Raw genomic sequence first — 18,480 nt, 5'->3', positions numbered from 1 at the left:
GCAAAACTATGGAGACAGTAAAAAGATCGGTGGTGGCTAGGGCTTGGGAGGAGAGATGGATGAAGAGGTGGAGCACAGAGGATTTTTAGGGCAATGGAACTAGTCTGTGTTATACTCAATGGTGAACACATGTCATTATACATTTGTCAAAGCTGATAGAACATACAATACCAAGAGTGAACCCCAATGCAAAGTATGAACCTTGGGTGATTATGATGTGTCAATGTAGGTTCATCAATTGTAACAAATGTACCCTCTGGTGAGGGGTGTTGATAATGGGGGAGGCTGTGTATGCGTGTGGACAGTGGGTATGTGGGAACTGCTTACTGTCTGCCCGATTTTGCTGTGAACCCAAAAGTACTCTAAAAATATAAAGTCTATGAAAGTAAAAATAAAATGAGCAAGAAGAAAAGGGTGAGGTATGGTATCACAAATTCCCCCCAGGCACTGAAGCCAGGGACACTCCTATGGCAGAGCCTGGGGAGAGGTTTAGAGTGAGACAAGGTGGGCTTGGCCCATAGAAGCAGTGATGGAGGATCTGGGTTCCACTGACCAGCTGGACATCACCTGCACGTAGCAGAGGCTGCTACGTGAACCAGGGCTGTCCTACACAGCGCTCCAACCTGCTAGAAGTGACCCTGAGAAAGCATCCTCTCCCACTCTTATTCTCACTGCCACCTCAACCTTTAATTTGAGGGCTACTCTTCCAACACTAGCTCCTCAAGAACGTCTTCTGTATTGAAATCATTCAACTGAAGAACACAAAGAGAGAATACTACTTCTTCAAGTAAGTTAACCATCTAATTTCCCGTGCCAATGAAAAACCCATCAACTACCATGGAATATCCCAGGGCTGCCGCCAGGAAAAGGGATGGCCTTCCTATATAGGAGACATGTTAAACTCCTGTGAACTCCCATAACGGTTCATTCCTCCAGTCCTCAAAGCCTGGTTGCCCAGGTGTGCTGAGCCAACATATGACACCATGAAAGTGACAGGAAGAATAAAGGTGCAAAGTGGAATTTCATCAGCTTGTGGGCAACTTAAAATAGGTATTACAGACAATAAGATGGGGCCCTTCGGGAGGATGGTTGCCTAATGGAGACAAGTTAGCTACTCAAGTATACATAATGTGGAAATCAGGGACACACTGTTTTATCAATAAGAACTTGTCATCCCTTGGCTCTGATTAGTAGCTACTGTAATCCCTCAAAATTCTTCTTTCCAAAGTAATATTGCTGCCCTCATATCTCTTACTATGTGCGATCTGGTCTTCATGAATGGCCACCTGATACATTTTTCCAAAAGGCTAAATCCGTCCAATCTTTGCTCCACTGGCCAAAGATTCTCCTTTACATATTCGTTTTGGTACATTTCATTCAAAACCAAATACCCCAAAACAAACAGTTCTTTTGTCACTGAAATTTCTTCCTCCTCGTAGAACATTTTGAAAATTAATCCTCCTGAGCTATATGTGTCCTCCTCCCTGTCCCTGATCTGTCATTCCAAGTTCCCCCTTTCCCAAGCAGCCTTCCTTCCCATGTGGTTTCCCATACTCTTGCTGTCCTCTCAGTTTTCGTTGGTCTTGGAAGACTTCTCTGCATAATCTGGCAATTCATTATATTGTATTCCTTCTAATTCTGGTTCCACAAGGTTCTACAACTCCAATAGATAAGATACCCTCAAGTGGCCAGCATGGAGACTGGTGCCGAGTCACCCAAGGCCAGTGGCATCCTTGTTCCCTTTCACTCATGCCGAGTGCATATGGGCAGTGTGGGTCCTCCAAGCCTCACTTGACTCCTCTGTGAAAGGCAGAAGGGAAACCTCCTTCACAAGCCAACCTAAGGACCACATAAGCAATAAGGCCTGGGGTAAAACACGCCTGCAGCCAACACTGACTTTCTTCTCCTCCGCGTGTGTGATCTCTGGGCTCTGGAACTAGAATAAAATCTCTCTAAGGGCAAGATCAGGACTCGCACCTTTCCTGTATTTCTTCAAGGCATTTTCACACAAGGGAATGTCCAGTAGATGGTTTTCAAGTGATGTTTTCGACTTAATGGCCATTATTTTTGGATAACAAAATTTCAGAGTTTTCTTTACAACCTCATACACCATCTAAAAACCTAAAGCTTTCTATTAAAAATTTCAAATAGCTAATAAAGAGAATAATGAACCCCTAAGTACTCACCACTCAGCTCCAACAATGATCAATTCATAGTCACTCTCATTTCATCCAAACCCCCTCTTACTTCCTTGTGCAAATCTCCCTCACTGGAGATTATTTTGAAGCAATACCAGCTATCATCCCATTTCAATATAAGTATTTTATAAAACTAGAATTTTTAAATAAGAATGCTTAATAAAGCTGCTTTCACTTAGAAAAAATTAAAAGTCTAGGCTTATCCAATAACATTATGGCCATCTCGTTCTCTCTGTCCCCACTGCACAGAGTAAGATATAGATGACCCAAGACAGACTCAGCAGGCCTGGGTTATTACTCTTGGCAGCACAGGAGCTGTCTGGATGACTATGGGCAGGACAGCTCCAGGGCCCCTCCCACGAGACCTCTGCTCCCAAGGAGGAAATCAGAACGTGAAGGATCTGATGCTCACAGCTCACTTGCTTGGGCACAGCTAGGACTTTTACTTCCCTTTTCCGTTTGTCTGTTATCCCCAGCACCAGCCTCACTTCCCAGAGTAACCTAGCCTCTACTTGCCCTTTGCCAAAAACAGAATTAGTTAAGTATACAGTATTCAGGTAGCAAAGTCTTTTCCAGGAATAAGAGAAGAGATTAAAAAAAAAAAATCACTCCATTATCTGTTTTTAATTCAATCTCTCAAATAAAAAACAAAAAATATAAAGCAGTATCCTGCTTGACTTCTATCCTGGTCTCTGCCCTTATGGAACAAGTAAAAGCAGTTCTCATGCTCCCTCCCTGCCCTTGGGTGAGATTAACCAGCCTGTCCACAGAAATGACCTGCTAAAAAACTGATGCGTGTAGCCAGAGGCCTTTGGAGAAGGGATGACTCCCCAGAGGGTCCACTGCTGTCCCCGCTAAGGTAACTGTGAAATCACTTAAAATTATTTTGGACCAAATCGTAATTGAAATATAAAACTACTCACATAATCGTGCAAATTATCTACCTCACTGTGGACTTTGTTTCTCTCTACCTATCATAGCTACTAGCCATTTGTGACCAGTGAGCACTTGATATGTGGCTAATCCAAATCAAGACCTGCAATGAGTATAAAGTCCACTTTGATTTTGAAGGCAAAAAGAACATAAAATACCCCATTAACAAATTCTATATTATATTTTGAAATGTTAACATTTCATATGTACTGGGTTCAATAAAACGTTAAAATTAATTTCACCATTTTTAATGTCGCTACTGGAGAATTTAAAATTATGTGTCTCACATTATATTGCTAGTTGCAGTGCTTCTCTAGATTCTAATTCCTTTTCACAACAGCATAAATAGGTTTCATGTTAACCTACCATAACTGGTGTTATTTGAATACAACCCTAAAGCTAAAATTAATTCACTTGGATTTCTCTTTTGAATTATTTTGTGTATTTCCCCTAATGGTTCCTGCCAATTCCCATTAAGATTTAAATATTTAATTTAAGTGCTCCAGTAAGACAATCACAGCTACCTTGAGCATAGACTATCACGTAATCACCAGATAGACCCCATCAGACTGAGAGTCAAAACATTTTAATGCTGTGCTATTTAAAAAGCAATTCCCAATCCCTATTTTTTATCTCGCAATCAGAATATAACATTTCTTCTGGCTGTTATGACCTTGGGTATTAGAATTTCACTCTATGCAGCTGAGAAAATATTCAAACCCATATTTCTACTATAAGACAAAGAAGGGCTGGGCATTCTCCATAAAGGAGAAGGAGGAAAGCCACTTACCTGCCTTCTATTGGTTTCCAATGGATGAAATGATGAACATCTTGATTAAACTGGGGGTTGGACACTGATTTTTTTTTTTTAAAGGAAAGTCAAACAAACATTCCACCTGACCTCTGAATGTCAGTAGACTTTAAAGTTCTTCCCAGCTGTGTTTCTTTGTGATCAGCAGAGATCAGAATAAGTTGGAGTGATCTGGTTAAAAATAATAATAATAAAAATAAAAGTGACTCCATGGAAATTGATGAATTAAGTACAACCTCCATTGTCTAGCCCAGTGTTATCCACAGGGTGGTCTGTCCACAACTAGTTTGTGACTGGTCTGCAATAACACAAGTATAGAAATTAAGAGTGAACATTGCGAAATTTTTATAGCAATCTGACAAAGTATTTATGTTGCTTGAATGTAATAAAAATAAAAGCGCTTATAGTTTATATGTCTTTTTCAAATATTTCATCTTTTTTGTATTTTTTTATTGATAAACAAAAGTAGGTCAGCCCAAAACAAATTGTAAATTAAATTACTAATGGTTCCTTTCAGAAACAATACCCTAAACCAACTCACCGGAATCCTCCATTTTCTGGTCATCTCATTCTACATCTGTAGGAGTTGGGAGGCAGAAGGTAATAAAGGGGAAAGGGAGCTGAAACTACAGTCTTAGGGAGGAAAAACCACCACTTAGGAGAGGGTGAGTAAAGCACAACTATGTCCATGACATAGCTAGGATTAGGGTCTATAACATTATAATATTTTTACCGCTGCAATTACAATGCCGCATTTCTTCAATTATAAAATGCCATGGATTATAAATCACACTGTGATATAATATGCAAGTGATGGGTCCTGATTGAATATTACATTATAAACAAACTAAAGTTCACATGTGGAATGATTACACCTCAACTAAACAAAAATGTCAAGTGTTCATTAAAGACACGTGGAATCACGTAATGGTGTTTTTTAAAAGCCTTCTAGGTTGAAGTTAAAAGCTAAAGATTTCTAGGTGAATAAAAAGCCCATTAGTAACCACCAACCACGTACAAAATGTTCTGAGGGACAGAAAAATGAAGAAGCAGCCCCTGAAGAATTCACAATCGAGATGGCAAGACAGATGGTACCCAAAATATCAAGGGGCAGAGAGTTAGGCAGCTTAAGCATCAAATGACTCGCACTGGCAGTCACTTCAATCACAGTCACTCTCAAAGCTCCTTCCTTCCTTAGGCCCTGTACCAGCCCACAGAGAGGCTCCCAAGAAGGCCGTATCCTTCTCGGTGACTGTGACCCAAGGTCAAGGGCCGAGCGAGGAGTCAGACATCCACGCTCCTGCCCCACAGCCAGCACTCAGCAGCTGTTTGTGTGCCTGGGGAGCTAAGCATCCGTGTCCTCTTGTGGAAAACGGTTTAACAACACATATCCCTCAGGGTTACGGGGATGGTGGGTTTTGATGCTAAAATCTTTGGGGATTTGGGCAAGTTGTAGACTGAAGAAACGAAGCCACAGCCCAGAGGGAAAGGGGGACTCCCAGAGAAAGGAGACCTTGGGGAGATGGAAAGAGACAGCTTCTTCCGCCCCAGAGCTCTTCCCTCACACTGGACACTGGCAGGGAGAGAGGAAGGAAGCGGGGCAGGCGGTACTTTAGGGACCTCTGCTTTCCATGGGGGGTGGGAGGGGTGTCCTCTATGAAAAGTGGGTGCCAAGGAGGAGGTGGAGTAAAGGGGACTCAAGCGAGCTGAGAAGTCTGCGTGCTTCCCGGAGAACCCGAGTGTGTGTATGGAGCAGGGGCCCCTAAAAGGACGCCACGTGCAAAGAGGCTGAGCAGAGGCCGTGGCTCCCAGTGTGTGCGGCCACCAGCCTCTAGCAGTGTCCCCAGGGGAAGCCACGCAGCCTTCATCCTCCAAGGCTCAGGAAGCTCCAGTCCCCAGTCAAGGAGGAAGTGCAGGCGGGGGAGCCTAACAGAGTGGGAGGAAAGGAGGAGTGTCGACAGGGAGGTTTCGGGGAGGTCAAAGAGCAGAGAGTGGGGTGCCGTCAGGACACAAGAGAGAGGCGCTACTTCTGGGAAAACCGACACCTGCCTCAGGGTGTGGTTAACTGGAAAACTGGAGGAAGGGCAACTGGGAGGTGGCAGCAGGGAGTCAGACCCCTCCTCCAGACCCCAGGGCCCTGGGAGTGTCCCGCCAGGGCAACAGTGACTAAGGAAAGGCAGGGGCCATGAAGGAGCCTGGAAACAAAGTGTTGGGAAGCAGCATTCGGAGCTCAGTTTCATCACTCATAGAATGCTTGGTCACTAGGTACTCGGTTTTCATGGACTTCCAGACCTCTGGCTGCTACCACACATGCTGGTGCAGAAAAGTTGGGCAGAGAGTAGGTTTAAAAAGCCTCATTTAAGGGGAGGGGAGGGGAGGGGAGGGGAGGGGAGGCTGACAGCAGCCCACCTAAGCGCAGATGTGTGCGGAGGAGCTGCTGGGAAATTCAAGATACCTGTCAGCTGAGTATCCCTTGAGAAAATGACTGTGTACCACATCAAGCCACAGAAACTGAACGGAAGAACTCACAGAATTTGAAGACAAGCAGGTACCTATTAAGTTCCTGCCAGGTCAGGCTCCAGGCATAGCACCTCCACATACCAACACACCAGACACAAAGAGAATGAAAGACCGTTTCCAGTACCTGTTCTGCCCTTGAAAATCGTGATTAGATGAAGAGGAGCATAGGGAAGTCTAAAAGAGCCCTAAGAGACGTATCAACCAAATGCAACAAGATATTTAGTATGAAGGCGCTTTTAGGTTTCATACGGGTTCATTTATTTTTAGAGATGATAATTATGTTTCGGGGAAAAAAAAAGCCCCAATCTTTTAGAGTTACATACTGAAATACATACAGATGAAATGCAATGCTGAGGATTTATTTCAAACTAATCACGTGAGAAGGAGGGGTTCTTGATGAAACAAAATGGGTTGTACATTAATAATCACTGAAGCTGGGTGATGGGTACACAGGAGCTCCTACTGACCATTCTCCTTCTGCAGATGTTTCCAGTTTCCAATTAAAAACCAAAAACAAATAAATGAGAGGCAATACGTGAAGGTACAGTACATTGTTTGGAACCTAGCTGTGTCAGTTTGATGACAATACTGCAACACACTTGAAACTCTGAAAGTGTGTTTAAATGATGAAAATGCCTAAGGCTTTAAAGGAAGATCAACAGTTCCATCGAGGTGGAGTCTTTTTTCTTTAAGTTTTCTAAGGAAGCGCGACTAGCTGGCTGTACACACATGAAGTCACGCTTGAGAAGATCCAGGAACTACATCTGCCCAAACAGTGTGTCACCTTGACATCCAACTTTGGCACCTTCCCCTCCAATGACATGAAGTAAGTTTGACTGATTCACAGGTGTGATGGCCAACAGACTCCTGTCATGCTTTACTGCCCAGATGAGGAATCAAGCAACGGAAAGGTGCCAAGTGTCAGGCATCCTCGATGTGACTGGCATCCCCATCTTAAAGCCACCAGAGGAATGACAATAAGCCAGGGAATAAGCCTGCTCTAACAGCTGATAACATTGATTTGATAATCACCTACTGCCTTCACTTCTGTGAGACCCACATCATGACCATATTCAGCACAGCTGGGTTGAAATAAGCATTAGGACTTCCCTGGTGGAGCAGTGGTTAAGAATCCGCCTGCCAATGCAGGCAACATGGGTTCGAGCCCTGGTCTGGGAAGATCCCACATGCCGCGGAGCAACTAAGCCCGTGCGCCACAACTACTGAGCCTGTGCTCTAGAGCCTGCAGGCCACAACTACTGAAGCCCGTGCACCTAGAGCCCATGCTCCACAACAAGAGAAGCCACTGCAATGAGAAGCCCCTACACCGCAACAAAGAGTAGCCCCCCGCTCGCTGCAACTAGAGTAAGCCCACGCACAGTAACGAAGACCCAATGCAGCCAAAAAAATAAATAAATAAAATAAATAAATTTTAAAAGAAGAAATACGCGTTAAGGTTGAGAGATCAAACCACCACCCCTCCCTACCCTACACACACACACACACACACACACACACACACACACACACACACACACCCTTACTCTTCCATCACCAAACTCAGGACACCTTATGTGCTACCACTTTGCAAAGGAATGGCTTAAGCCAGTGGTGATTTTGCCCCCCGGGGGACATTCGGCATTGTTTGGAGACACTTTTAGTTGCCACAACTAATTAGGGAGGTGCGCTACCGGCATCTGATGGGTAGAGGCCAAGGACACTGCTCAACATGCTCCCGTGTATAGGACGGCCCCACACAACAAAGAATTATCTGGCCTAAATGTCAATGGGCTCAAGTTGAGAAGACCAGGCTTAAACAAGTAAAATTAAGGGCTAAAGGAAGATTCAGACTTGTTCAGAGAGGGAGGGAGTGAGGAAGGGAGAATCATATTATCTTTTACAAGTCCTGCATTTATATATTTCTACCAATATTCTTTAACCAGATGTGGTGTTTGATGCCATGCTCTCTGGTGTAGCTCTTTTTTTGTTCACTAACACAAGAGGGGCCAGACACTTGAGAGACTACAACTGCCAAGACCAATATTTGCTTTTTTCCAACGGCCATGTTTACCCAAGATTATTCTGCCCTTGGTGAACTGGAAATTAACTGGCTGTTGACACACTTGGACTAGAGCCAAGGAATAGTCTGGCATCCTTTCCCATGATGGCGAAGAGGGAACGCAGTTCAAGAAGAACAATCTGTAAAACTTTTGGATGGAAAAGTTCGGATGCAAAGACCACCTCAGCTTTTGGATGGAATCCCTTTGCAACCACTTTGAAAACAAGTTCCTCTCAAAAGGGCAATAAGATTTTCAACAGCACAGGAGAGCTTTGAGAAGAGGAAGAAGGGCAGGGGCATAAGGAAAGCTGCACAGTGAGGGAAGGAAGAGGGAGGACAAGTATCACCACATAATTTAACAGCACGTTGACCCAAAGAAGCCAGAAGGGAGCACAAACTCACACCTAATTACTGCTCCGTCAACTGTAGTTTTACAGCCGGGAAAGACTATCTTTAGCTTGACTGTTAACCCTGAAATATAACCCACCATTGACCTCCATGGTGACCAATTATAGATTCTCTTCTTGTTTGATTTCTACTATTTACATTCACATAGGTGGCCTGTTTATACAATAGATACTTCTGGTAACTGAAATTCAGCTACCCCTGATCTGCACAATCACACAATTTCTCTCACGGGCCACAGAGCTTCTTTTTTCACAGCCATTCACTCCACTTTATCACAAAAATTCAACTGCGGCTACAAGTACTACCAAGTTCACCTGCTTACATGAGAAGCCGAGAGATTTTGGACTAAAGACTGTACCAACACCACACGTGAACTCCAACTGCTATCCATTCAAGAAAGTCTGGGAGCCAAGGTGTGCCTGAGATGGCGATCCCGACATCCTGGCCATCCCGAGCACTGATGCTTGGACTAATGAGGCCTCTGATGGGAACTTTCTCCATCTCCTGGTGTCTCCTAGAAAGGTGCTGAGGCGCTAGACCCAGAAAGCCAGACCAGACATGCCCTGTCCCAAGTGTCCATGCTTTGGGGTATGGAGGGCAAGGTCAGAGCAGACCCTTCAGTCCTCCCATGAGAACTCACACCCAACCTCTGGCCTAAAGGGGTTGAATAGTGGCCCCCCAAAAGCTATGTCCACAACTTAGTCATGGGAACCTGTATATATGGCCTGATTTGAAAAAACTCTGCAGATTTACATCTGGATATTGAGGATACTGAGTTGAGATCATCCTGGATTACACGGGCAGGCCCTAAATCCAATGAGAGGTGTCCTTATAAGAGCGAGAAGAGAAGCCACAGAAGACAGGGGTATGTGTGAAGTGCGGTAGCCACAAGGCAAGGCATTCCTGGAGCCACCAGGAGTGAGAAGGGGTCAGGGATGATTCTCCCCTGGAGCCTTCAGAGGGAGCACGGCTCTGCCAACACCCCAGCTTTGACTTCGGACCTCCGGAACTGTTAAAGAATAAATTTCTGATGTAGTGAATGAAAGGTAGCAAAATATGCCGCTTTGGGATAATGATTATTTTGAGCTGTAGGCAAGGGAGAAACAGCAAATGCAAGCAGAGGCTTTCTCTGAACTCTCCTTATCTGCCTCAAGATAAACCTCGAAAAGCAATTCGATTGTATAAATCCCTCCCCTGGAGTTTCATCAACCAGGGAAGACTGACTCACCTCGGGAGAGGAGACTGGAAGTAGACAGCACATCCAGACAAATTTTGTTATCATTCCTCTCATCTATTCTTCAGAAAGTCCATTCATCTTCCCTAAAAATCCCTTATTCTCTCCAAAGAGGCCTACATCTCCCTCCCTTTTCCCTACTGAGGTGGTATTTAAGCCTGAATTCTATCTCTGCTTCTTAGAGTTACTCATTGTTACCCCATGTATATCTCCCATTATACATGAGGTGATACATGTCAATGAACTTCTGTTTTTCTCTTGTCAATCTTTTATTACAGGAGATCTCAGCAAGGTAGAGAACTCAGAAAGGAAGAGAAAAAACTATTTTCCCTCCCCTACATAAACCACCCAACTTGTGGTAATTGGTTAAGACGGCCCTGGGAAGCTACTCCATGGTCCAGCACTGGGCCTGACCAGCCTCAGCATGGCTGAAAACAAAGATGTTTTCCAAAGGATGAGCTCTGGGGAATGGTCAGAAAAGTGATTCCACCCGTCACGGGCAGAGCACCACCCCAAAAGCCACAACCCTTCCCAGAGGGTGTGGGAGAAAAAACTCCAACACCTTGAGGGCCCTCGGATAAAGGGTCGTCATCATCAACCACCTCTGCTGACACTTCCTGAGGACGTCCCACCGGCCACACCACTGTGTAACTTTCAACAACGTTAAGAGGTAACTACTTATTCTGGGTTTTGATTTCATCATTTTCTGTCTTTTCTTTAAATTGATACTTCTTACATATATAGGCCTGAAAAATATCGTTTAGTGCTGCACGTAAAAAGATACTGGCCCTGTTCCTGAGCAAAGTGAACCAGAGGGAGCTTGAGCAGTTTGCCCCCCCAGGTTGCTGGGCGAGTTGGTGCAGGAGCCAGAACCGTGACTTGGAGCAGACTGCAGAGCCCGTGTCTTCAGCCCCGGGTCACACTCTGCTGTCTCACTCGAGCCAAGGAGGCTTGTACCACCCCCAGCCCCGCTGCAGTGCTCTGTGCCAGGCGCCCCTGCCTAAGCCCCACTGCGGCACGGGCCCCGTCCCTGGCCCGAGCCTCAGCCACTGCCCAGGCCCCTTTCCCTTGACCCCACTACCTAATGGGGTTCAACAATAATTAGGTACATAAAAATGCTCATGCCCAGTATCAGGGGCTCGAGCGCTCCATCCAAACAGGAACAGTGACATCTAAGTGAACGGTTACATCGTTAAGAACCACAGGGGACCAGAGAAGAGGGCGTTCCTAAACCACACATGTCACCTTCATCTACAAACCGGCATCGGCTCTTGCTAAAGTTAATGACCCCAATAAAGGCACGCACCTCACACTCAAGCAAGGTCCTGTCATTCTGTCAGCAGTGCCACAGCCCCTAGGGGAGGCCACATCGGCTAACTGCTCGGATTCCAACCTCCGCCAAGGTTCCAGGCGTCTCTGGGACACGTAAAGGTGTACAACCTTTTCAGTCAGTGCTTCCTTTTAGCCAAGTACTCTGACAATGCATTTCAGATGCCTTTGAAATGCCCAGGCCCTTGAGCCAGTAATCACAATGATGGCGATCTGTCATCACAGAATAATCTTACATGCAGAAATGCTTTCATATATTAGAACTCTAAACCTTCATTCTTCATGCTAATAAGAACTTGGAAACAACCTGAAGATCCAAAAGAAGCAGCTAAGTTGACAGGGTTTCATTCTCTCGACTAGATATATAGCTGAAAAAGTGCTGCTTATGACACTGAGAAAATGCTTACTCTGTAGTAAGTAGAAAAACCAGAATAAATTGTACTTACAGCATGATCACAACCCACCCCACGGAGGAAAAATCTGATAGGAAATTAGTCAAAATACAAATTTTTCCTGCGTGGTGGGGCTATATGTGTTTCTCTTTTACTTTTTAATTTTGCTACACATTTTCTATAATGACTAGGTATTAAAATTAAGAGCAGAAGAAAAATGAACTTCCTATTTAAGGAAAAAGATGAAGGTTCCCATGGCTCCCCACTGCTGCCGGAGTTGTTCAGAAGGATACAGAGAACCCTTCACAAGTGAGTGCTACTTCCCTCCTCAGCTTCCATGGCTCCTTCCCCCCCACCCCGTGCACCCTACTTTCTAGGCACATCTAATTACTTCATATTCCCAGCATCGGCCTTACACCCTCCTCCTCCTCCTCAGTGCTCGGACATGCACTGGTGTGTGCGCGTCCCTTCTTCTCGCTCCCGCTGGGATGCAGGTTCCAGGAAGGCATGGGTTATTATCTTGGAGTCACTCCTGTAACCCCAGAGCCTAGTGAAGTCTCTGGTACATCCTAAGTCAATAGACGTTTGCCAAGGGAATGAGTCAGAAGCATTGAAGACTTGCTCACATGCAGCTTCCTCCCTAATGTTTTCCCCGGACACCAGCCTCTCTTGGCCCCCTACGCCCTATCAGGAGTTACCTGTTCACACCTGGTTTCACAGAACACCACACATACCTGGTCTAACAGGACATTTGCCATGTTGTAGTTTAGTTATTCCTTTCTCACATTAGCAACAGCCAATCAGATAAACCATGCACACTTAAGCCTGAGAGTTTACCTGTATCATCTCCCTTTCCCTCACAGAAACATTAGAGGTAGTTATTATCATCATCACGGATGAAGGAACTGAGGCTTGAACATGTTAAGTGACACACTCACTCCCACAGCTAGGAAACAGCAGGGCTTGTCTGACTCCAGAGCCCAGGCCTTGACAATGCTACCCCAGGGCCAGTTTCTTTGTCTGTCCTCTACAGTGGACTGGAAACTTCTTGCGGGCAGGAAGTACATTTTGCCACTTGTTGAAAGCTGGCCAACATTGCTGCAGACAGCAGACGTTCCAATATTTGATTTGAACCACAAGAGGATGGCCTTACCATGAACTATACCAACTCATCATGTGAGATGACCCCAGACCTACACAGGTAGAAGTTTAAAGGGTCTGCCTAGCAAAGCAAGGGTAATCAAAACAGGTTCAGGTTCATTCAGATTAATACAGAGCTATGTAAGGAATTTCAGGGTGCAACTGTTGCCAGAGAGTACCCCTCCAGCAATCCAGAAGCACTCAATTAAGAAGTGGCATGTTAATTGTTGCTCTTAAATCCCCATGAGCATAGATCCTCTAAAACCCTCTACTGGGCAATAATGTCTTAAATTTGGGGCACAGATCATATTTCAAAAAGCTCTTTCAGGTACATCATCTGTCAGCCTAGTGCAATGTATTGTGGAGATACTTTAATGCTTTCAAATTTTCCTTATAATTCTAAGTTAGGTGACTTCACGCTATTCCAAACTAATGAAATTTTTTACTGTACTGAAAGAATATTGTGAATGTTTCTCAAAATATTTATGAACTTTATTCACCGCTGGCACATCAAGAGGAAGTTTGTGCCCTGTTAGCTGGGACATCACCCAGCACGCACACCCGCAGTGTTTTAACACTTATTAGCAGCTTGTCTGGGGTTGCTGCTGGTGAAGCTTTAGCAAGCAGACATGCACAAATTAGCAGGTCTGACATGGAGCTCTGCTCTGTGGGGCACAGGCGACAAGTGGATATTTTTAAGCGTTTCTGAAAACACATATGTCAATGGGGAAAATGCAGCATCTTACATAGCATGAGAAAATGAACATGTTCAGGAAAAACGACACCAAAGTGTGACATCTATAAGGTATATAATCCAGGAGGGGGCTAACCTAGGCAAAACCTGAAGTGGTCACAACTCTCTCATCCAGGTCTGAAATCCTCGTAGATTAAAAGGGGCTGCGGGGGGGGGGGGGGGGGGGGGGGTGCCACCATCATGGGAAAAGGCCAATCAGATCATCTTTACTTTTACCTGTGAGACCAGACTCTGCACCCCATGATAAAGCCAGAAAGCTGGGCTACCCGATTCCTACCCGAATGTGACTTCCATCAAGTCTACAGGAGTCTGACATATGGGGAAAAGTCCACCAGACAAGCCTCTGAAGGCCCAGGTCTCGGTCACCACTGTGCATCACACAAGCCGTGTGGCTACGGTTCTGAGCCGCTCAGTCTCCCTTCCTCACCTGTGGAATAGGACATGACCTGTTTACAGCCCTGACCTCTGACAGTATTAGGACATGTGCAATCATTTTAAAACCTAAAACACCACCACGGAGGATATGCACGCTGTTATTTTTTTTTTTAATTAAATGCCCCCTATGAACTAATTTATTGGCTCAAAGAGTAGGAATTGCACACATGGCTCTGGGCTAGGGGTTAGGAACACAGGAGGGAGGTAAAGCCAGGGCTCTGCCGCAGAATCATCCTCCAAATCCGGGAGAGGAGAGACCCACAAATGACTACGATATAATGGGATGTGCACTGTGGTGGGTGGGGTCATCCAAAGTCATCCTGGGGAATACTGGTGCGGGGACGTGAAGGAACCGCAGAAAGGGGCGTCCCACAGGAGCCGGGGGAGCTGACTCTGGAAAACGACAGGGAGCCCAGCTCGCACTGGAGAGGGGCCACAGCAACTGGGCATCACGTATAGGAAGTGGCAGGAAGGCTGGGGCATTTTAGAAGAATAGGAACATTTCAGGAAGGCTAGCTGAGGCGGGGGCAAAGGGAGGAGCAGTCAGAGAGCTGGGTACCACCACCTGTGTGACTGCATCTCACCCTCACTATTCGGCTATTACCTTCACAAAGAGCAAGTTAAAAGGGAGGACCACAACCCAGACACCAGGACTCAGGCCACTGTCTCAGGGACCCCTCGGTTGTCGCATCGTTACTGCACTCCCAGCACGTGGAAGTTACACAAGAGCTAAGGCAGCAAGACACGTGGGTAAAAACAAACCAAAATGGTTTCAAGAAAAACATTTTTTGGGGATTCCCTGGTGGCGCAGTGGTTGGGAGTCCGCCTGCCGATGCAGGGGACGCGGGTTCGTGCCACAGTCCGGGAGGATCCCACGTGCCGCGGAGCAGCTGCGCCCGTGAGCCATGGCCGCTGAGCCTGCGCGTCCAGAGCCTGTGCTCCGCAACGGGAGAAGCCACAACAGTGAGAGGCCCGCGTATCAAAAAAAAAAAAAAAAAAAAAAAGAAAAGAAAAACATTTTTTTTAAGATCAGAAGTCGTCGAGGCTATCATAGAGACATATTTATGTAATATGGGGCTTAAGTTGGCTCTAGAGAAAAATATAATTAGAACATATCATTAGTTGAAAAGGAGAGAATTTCTCTCAAATCGTTGAGGTGTACCTGTGATGCACCAGGTATCAGGAATCTGAAGATGAGTAAGACACCGTCCTTGGCATCTAACGGCAGGGGGGAGGAGGGGGTCAGGACAGGAGAGAGGAGTAAGGGGAACCTTCTCAAGGAAGAGGATATTTAAATCTGCAGGTTGACAAGAAAAGAGAAGGAGAGGAAAGGGGGAAGGGGTGGGTGGGAAACTGCAAGTGGCAGAGTTCCTGAGAGGAACCTGGCCCATCAGGGAACCCTCAAGTAGTTCAGAAAGGCCAAGCCAGGGGGTCGGGAATATTCTGGAAAAGGAGTGGTGAAGGCTGAGAACAGCAACAGGCCACCAGGTACGAGTGCAGAGAATGACGCCCTTTTGCAAGAAAAGAGACTTTTTATCTAAACATTTTCCTCTACCCCATACAAAGTGTTTGGCTCATTGGTGCTTGGAAATGTAGGCAATTGTTCCTGGAATGTCAGAACCCTGCATGCACTTTCTGTTGAACAATGCAGGAGAAGGGTGGAGCATTCAGCCACAGGATTCCCTAGAGGACTGTGACATAAGGTAAACTCACCTGTAAAATGGTCCCCTGGCAGAGACCCTAAGGAAGGCCTCAGAATTATTCCACACAAGGCTCTGGCTCCTCTGGTGAAAGCATTAACTGTTAAGGAGAGGGCTTAAGGAAATGCAGACACACCCGCTGAGGAGGGGCCCCAATGGGGCGTGTCACATTCCTTTGAAAACAGGGCCCCTGCTCTAATTTGTGTAATCAGACCAGAGATTGGACTGCGGAACTCTGCTTCCCATTTACTACAATATCACGCTCCAGCACAGGAAACCCCACCAGGGCTTTTGTTTGGAATTCTTTTTCCTTGATTAGGTGTAAGCCCTATTATTCCCGCCACTCCAAAATACCACATGGGTCTGATGAAGCCTCAATGCACAGCACAGACACCAACTTCTGTGAATCAGGCAAGCTCACTCTTTTCTTCTCTGTCGTTTTAGAATGATGATTTCTTTTTCATTCCCCACTCCGTAGAGGAACAGGGGGAGCAGGGACATTCTGCACAGCTGGAAAGTCAAATCGTTTGCACTCTCTGCCATGTGAGCCCAGGGGAACACTCCCGGGCTGCACACACAGCCTCTCACTGCCCGGCCAGCTCTGCACGCTCAGCTAGTGAGAGGGGATGAAGGGGGCCGCAAAGCCCTATCTGTGCACAGCATCTCTGCCAAGGCTGCTCTCGGTGGAGCTGTTCCTCACTCTGCCTCCTGGAAGGACTGGCAGGGCTGCCCTGCGATGCTATCTGGCTGCCTTCAGTTATGTAATTCAGCTGGGATCCAACCCCAAAGGTGGGCTGAGGAGCAGGGTGGGGGTCATGGGCCAGTTGGAAGACAGATTCCAGCATGATCGACATTTCTTACAAGGAAAGACAGAGGTTAGAGGTAAATTTCACTTCAAAGCAGCAAATATGGGGATTGGCAAAAAGAATAAATCATTTCATTATTTAGTAAATACTTGAGCAATGTAAGAGACACATTCTGCGGTCCTCAAGGACAGCCTCAAGGACCATGGGGCCTGCCTCACCTCCTCCCCTTCCCCTCCACCAAAGCCCTCTGGGCAGGGGTGGAGCTCTGAACCTAAGGCAGTTAATCCATGGTCAGGCCAGAGACCTAATATTTAGGTGACCTGGCTCCAACAAGCCAATTTTGGCCCAGTGTCCCCAGTCACTGAGCCTTTCTGTTTGATGAAACCCTGGCAGGGAGCTTGGAAAGTTAGGAAGTCAGAAAGGCCGGGGCTGGACCTGCAAGTTCAAGTGCATAACAAGAGGATCAAGGACACCCCAAGATAGGATCAGAGATGCGGGAGCCCAGAAGAGCACCTTGAGTGTCTCAGTCCAATTCCCCTGAGCCCCATGGGTGCTGTACTTCCCAACCTCTGGTATCAAAGACGACACACAGAAACCTTCCCTGTTTACCAAACTGACGTGAATAGGTGTCTACCACAACCAAAGACCCCTGCCTGAAATAATCACCCAATGTGTGCCCAGTGCTATCTCAGAGCTGGTGTGGCAGACAAAATCTCTCACTGGATAACTGCAGAACGTGGCAGCACGGCTGCAAGAAAGTGCTAGTGAGAGAATACACACAGTCTGGCTCAGGAATGGAGAGCACAGCTCACTTTGGGCCAGATTAACCAGACGGTGCTCTTTAGGAGAGAAGGGACTCCAATTTGCCCAGGAAGAGCAGGAAGGGTGTAGCTGAACACTGAGGAGAAAGTTGATAATCTCTCTGTGAAACAAGACTTCATTCTAATTCCTCTGGGCTGCGGCCACATCCGCTGGCCTCATTTACTTAGACTGTAGCCCACGCAGAACTGGGAGAGGTTCTGCTGGCCAGCTCTCCTGCCTCGATTTTTGGTGATCTTAGGAAAATACAGCAATCCCCGGGGTTGGCTACTTAGCGCTCTCTTATTAACAACTGGCCTGCATGCTGAAAAGCAAGAGGCATGTCAGGCTGCTAGGGAATCCTGCCTCTGAACTCCTCCCAGCCTGCTTTCTTGTTCATATCCTGAGCAGAAGGGCAAGGGAACATTCATTCACAGCAGTCCAGGTGGAATCAGGAACTACATCCTGGACTTGTGAGAGGTGTTCAGTGATGAGGGTGGGAGTGGAGACAGAAAACAAATAAAGACAACACAAGCAGGGCGGTCAGTAAGAAGCTTATCATTTATCAGGAAATATGACATGTACACAGTTGACCCAATCACATGCATGCACACACTAACTGCTGTAAGGTGTACATAAAATGGATGAGGAGGGCTTCCCTGGTGTCGCAGTGGTTGCGCGTCCGCCTGCCGATGCAGGGGAACCGGGTTCGCGCCCTGGTCTGGGAGGATCCCACATGCCGCGGAGCGGCTGGGCCCGTGAGCCATGGCCGCTGAGCCTGCGCGTCCGGAGCCTGTGCTCCGCAACGGGAGAGGCCACAACAGATGGAGGCCCGCATACCACAAAAAAAAAAAAAAAAATGGATGAGGAAATCATTTCTAAATCCTGTATTTGAGGAAACTGGCATTGAGAAATGCAGTTGAGTGGGAATATAAAATGCCTGTAGTTATGTAGGCAATATCG

At 46.4% G+C, this 18,480-nt stretch overlaps 1 protein-coding gene across 1 annotated transcript in view; it reads right to left on the bottom strand.

Annotated features, from left to right (window-relative positions):
- Window positions 1-18,480, bottom strand: part of TLN2 (talin 2) — a 440,519-nt gene that overhangs the window by 282,213 nt on the left and 139,826 nt on the right. The window contains exon 3 of the mRNA XM_028495089.1: window positions 3,922-4,113. The gene's annotated coding sequence lies outside the window, so the exon portion shown is untranslated. The remainder of the gene's footprint in view (window positions 1-3,921; window positions 4,114-18,480) is intronic.

This window comes from Physeter macrocephalus, chromosome 11 (assembly GCF_002837175.3).
Source record: "Physeter macrocephalus isolate SW-GA chromosome 11, ASM283717v5, whole genome shotgun sequence".
NCBI classification, from domain to species: Eukaryota; Metazoa; Chordata; class Mammalia; order Artiodactyla; family Physeteridae; genus Physeter; species Physeter macrocephalus.
The sequence above is the reverse complement of the archived record's forward strand: the minus strand, read 5'-3'. Positions and strand labels throughout refer to the sequence as shown.